We start from the raw sequence: 5,197 nt of genomic DNA, 5'->3' as shown, positions 1-5,197 counted from the left end.
AATACAAACAGCGAGATATGATGATTTTATAAAAGCATTACTCATGAGCTAATGATTCAAACAAACCTTTACCATTGTTGCATCAAGCTCTTCTCTTCTTTTTTTTTACTCATCAAGGGTGGAAGACAAGCTAGCCTTGATGAACTGGTGCCGGGTGGCGATTTCCTTTTAGGGGATAGAATCCTGGGTAAAAAGTGATGGACCAATGGGTGGATGACAGATACCTAATGGCCTTTCATGCCAAATGGCAACTGTTGGGGGGAACAAACTTTGATGATCTTTTTAAGGTACTTTGACTATTAATCAAGGAACCAACTTATGGCCTTTAGATGGTTGTGACCGCACTTACACATGTCAAGTTGCCTATGTATCCCTCGAAAGGAATCAGGTCTGTTGTAGTTCAGGCTATTCACCCTTTCAGACATAATATTTCTTTAGTTGATCTATGTTGACCAGTCTGGGTATTTCTTCGCCGTTGTGGTCTATTTGCTTCACAGCCTTGCCTGATAGAATTTCTTTGACAATAAATGGGCCGCTCTAGTTGGGCTTGAATTTTTCTCTTGGGTCATGAATTTGGGCTCTTTGTTCCAGAAGAACAAGTTCACTCTCTTCTATGTGTCGGGGCTTTACATTCTTGTTAAAGGCCCTAGCCATTCTCAAATATTTCTTTAGATTATGCATGGCTTTTATGCGCCTTTCATCGAGAAAGTTGAGCTCATCATATCTAGACTTCACCCATTCTCCTTCAAGTAGATGACTATCAAGGAGTACCCTTATGGACGGTACCAGGATTTCCACGAGTAGAACCGCCTCAACTCCATACACCAAAAAGAAAAGAGTTACCCCTGTCGAAGATCGTACAAAAGTGTGGAATGCCCATAAGGCAAGGGGTAACCTATCAGCCCAATCCTTATGTGTTTCCGTCATTTTCTAAAAAATGAATTTGATATTCTTGTTAGCTGCTTCTATTATCCCATTAGTCTATAGCCTGTAAGTGGTAGAACGATGCCTTCTAATACTGAATTTTGTGCAGATTTTGTCGGTCTTGCCCTAGAAGTGGGATCCTTGATCTGCTATCAATTCTTAAGGTACTTCATATCAGAAAATGATGTTTTCCTAGACGAACTTGGCCACCTTGGTAGATATGAGGACTACATAGAATTGAGCTTCTATCGACTTGGTGAAATAATCAATGGCTACCAAGATGAACTTGTGGCCATTGGATACTTTAGGGTAACCTTTCCAATGATATCAATGCCCCAAGTGGATAATGTCCAAGGTGAACTGAGTGAATGCAACTCTGTTGACAGGATATGTATGATGTTAGCAAATATCTGACACTAGTGGCATTTCTTGACAAAGTCCATGCAATCAGCTTCCATTGTGTTCTAATAATATCCTAGCATGAGGATCTTCTGAGATAACATCTTGGCATTCATGTGGGGTCCACTAAGACCTTGATGAATTTCTTCTATGATAATTGTAGCTTGTTCTTCATCTACACACAACAACTATATTCCATTATAGGTTCTTTTGTATAACAAATCCTCTTAGAGAATAACCTAGGTGGCATATCTCCTCAGAAACTTTTTTTCTCTGTCAGTTGCTTCAACTGGATACTTCCTTTCCCTAATGAAATCCACTATATGAGTGAACCAAGACCGACCATCCACAATGAGAGAATTCACTGTATATTGATAAATGGGCCTGCTTCTTTGTTCTACCAAGAATAGTCGGACTCTAGCCATAGGGCTACACTCTACCATAGAAGCTAAGGTTGCAAGGGCATCAGCAAACATGTTACTATCCCTCTGGAAGTATTCGAATGAAATCTTCTCAAAGTGTTTAATCACCTCTTCCAGATGTTCTTGAAAAGGTTTTAGCTTCTCATCTCTAGTTTTTCACTTTCCCTATGTCTGACAGATGACAATGGATGAATCACCGTACACCTTGATCCTTTTCACCCCAATGGTTAAAGCAGTTTCAAGCCCCAAAGCACAATCTTCTTACTCAGCAATGTTGTTGGTACAAGGGAAGTCAAGGCGGAATGACAAAGGCAAATAAAGACCATCAGGAGTGACAAGAAATATTCTCACACCACATTGCTTCTGATTGACCACTCCATCAAAGATTAACTACCATTCATTAACTATATCTTCTTCCTCTACCACTATAATTCCTTCATTGAGAAAGGCATCATCTAAGGATCTTCCATCTTCCGTGGGGTGAGCAACCAAATGATCAGTTATGGTTTGGCCCTTGATAAATTTCTGAATAACATAAATGATGTCAAACTCTGATAGAAAAAGTAACCAACAGGCCATCCTTCCTGTTAAGGCTGATTTCTCAAAGAGATATTTGATGGGATCCATCTTTGAGATCATGTTCACCAGATAGGAACCCATGTAGTATCGCAACCTTTTAGTTGCCCAAAATTTACGCAGTACAAGTTCTTTCCAAAGATGTGTACTGTGTCTCATATTCCAAAAACTTCTTCTTGAGGTAATATATGGCATGCTTTGCGCCCTTTCCCATTTCCTTCTGTGCTAGCAAAGGGCCCATGGACAGATACAAATGAAGTGGTTCTCCTTCCACTAGTGGTGTCAATACTGGTGGGTTCATAAGGTACTCCTTGATCTTGTCAAAGGCTTGTTGGCATTGGCTATTCCATTCTGTGGCCTGATCCTTCTTCAGAAGCTTAAAAATTGATCTACAGATTGTAGTCAACTGAGTTATGAATCTGCTAATATATTGGATGTGACCCAGAAATCCTCGTATTTGCTTCTCAGTCTGAGGCGTGGGCATTTCTTGAATTTCCTTAATCTTGATAGGGTCAACTTCAATGCCTCTTTCACTCACCAAGAAGCCTAACAACTTTCTCGCCGTTGCCCCGAATACACGCTTCTGAGGGTTTAACATTAGCTAATACTTCTTAATTCTTTCAAAGAATCACCTTAGTGTAGGAATATGCCCCTACTAATCTTTAGACTTTACTATCATGTAGTCCACATAAACTTTCACATCTTTATTGATCATGTCATGCAATATAGCTGTGGCTACTCTTTGATAAGTTGTCCCGGCATTCTTTAGTCCAAAAGGCATCACCTTCTAACAATAGGTTCCCCACAGAGTGGTGAAGGTTGTTTTTTCATAATCCTTTGGGTGCATGCTTATTTGGTTGTATCCTGAGAATCCATCCATGAATAATAATAAAGCATGCCCTACCATATTATCCACAATACATCAATGTGAGGTAATGGGAAGTCATCTTTAGGGCTTACTTTGTTAAGATCTCAGAAGTCTATGCACATTCTTACATTTCCATCTTTCTTCGGTACTGGTACAATTTGGCTAACCATTGGGGGTACTTCACCACTTATAAGAAACCCGCATTCCATTGCCTCACAACCTCTTCTCTAATCTTCTCACTCCATTCTAGCCGAATTCTTCGGAGCTTCTATATTATCGGCTTTGCCCTAGGGTAAGTCAGTAATCGATGCTGCATAATGTTGGAGTCAATACCAAGTATATCCTCATAAGACCAAGTGAAGACCTTGGAAAATTCCTTTAGAAGATTACTCATCCATTCTACTTCTTCATCATCAAGGGTAGTGCCAATTTTAACCTCTCAAAGGCAATGGTCAGTTCCTAGATTAACAACCCAAGTATCCTCACAGATGGTTTGGGCTTGCTTTGGTTTGCTTTACTTTATTAATTCTTGATATTTATTAAGATCAGCATCAGAAAAAGGAGGAAGTCATACTCAGAATTATAAATTTCATTCATAAAAGGAGTATTAGACTCGACATATAAGGACTCTGGACTCTTCTCAAAAGGGGAGATTCACACAAAATCACAAGCAACAGATTCGACTACAGACTCGATAATTGGCTTGATGCTTTCGCGAGGGATAATCAAGCTAGTTGACTCAATAACATGAGCAAACTTGAATTTTTCTCCAATGCATGTCCAGTTTAGAAGTGGTTTAGTGGCTTGATGGATGAGGAGGTGTGGCAAAGGGCCTTTTTCGCCTTCTGAGAAAGTTGCTGCTATTTCTTTAGTGGTGCCATGGTTCCTCTGGACAGGTGCCCACTTCTTCATAAATGTCAGCTGATCAATCTCATGCTCTCGAAAGCCAAACTTTCTAAGGGGTGAAGATCGATGGAGACAACTCAATCCTTTTTTTATGAAGTCTATCTTTTTGAGCCTATTGAGGGATGCCATCCCGGTACCCCAGTCACATCTTTGACCACCTTCATGAGCCTTCCCATTGCAATTGGTTCACCACAATATAAACCAACCATCATCCTCTATGCTCTCCTCTATTTTGCATACACACTTCTTCCTCTGAAAGGATGGGGCTTGAGCTTAGGCAACTCTTGGGCTCTTGGCTCTTATAGAAGAGAGCAAATGAAACCTTTCAAATCAATAGGAAGTTGTAGACTTCAGGTGAGCCTTATCTTCTTCTCCCATTCTCTCTTCATAAGAACTCGAGGACTAGGTGCCTCCTTCGATTGGATCAATGTTGTAGGATTACCAGAGGAAGACCCAGTCTCAATCAGTGCAATTTCTGTTATCCCAGTGATGCAACTGTCTTGGTCACCTTCTTTGACTAGTATTTTCTGTTGTTCCACTTCATGAGTCACCCAATCGAACTCATCTTGGAAGAAAATTTTAAGTCCTGGTTGCATCTTGGCGGCAGTTTCATTAAACCACGGCTCCACATTTTAACAAAACGGAAAATTCTCTCCTTCTTTCACAAAGTATCCATTGAAAGTAGGGTAATAAGTGACAGAGATCTTCCTAGTCATCCTCAACACTTTCTGCCCTTTGACAGTTGGGGGAGTGTACCCAAGACCATTCTTTCCTTTGTTCACTACCAAACTAGGCTGCTTTGGATCTCTTTGATGATATTTCCCTAGCCCCATGCCAAGAAAGTACTACATATTCTTCATCATCTGATTCATTGGTGGACTCCAGATGGCTTCATAGTTAGATAGGATTTTCTCCTTTGGAGCTTCTTTGGCAATGGCTGTGCAAGTGGTGTCTATTTCAAAACCACTTAGTTGCACCTCCTGGTCTTGTTCTTCCCCATTTTCAATGTTGGCCAGAGTGTTAACCACTTCAGGATCTCTGGCCACTAAGACCACTTTCCCCTCATGAATGAACTTCATTTTTTTATGGATACTAGAGGACA

This window comes from Macadamia integrifolia, chromosome 14 (assembly GCF_013358625.1).
Source record: "Macadamia integrifolia cultivar HAES 741 chromosome 14, SCU_Mint_v3, whole genome shotgun sequence".
Taxonomy (NCBI): domain Eukaryota; kingdom Viridiplantae; phylum Streptophyta; class Magnoliopsida; order Proteales; family Proteaceae; genus Macadamia; species Macadamia integrifolia.
Note: the sequence above shows the minus strand (reverse complement) of the source record.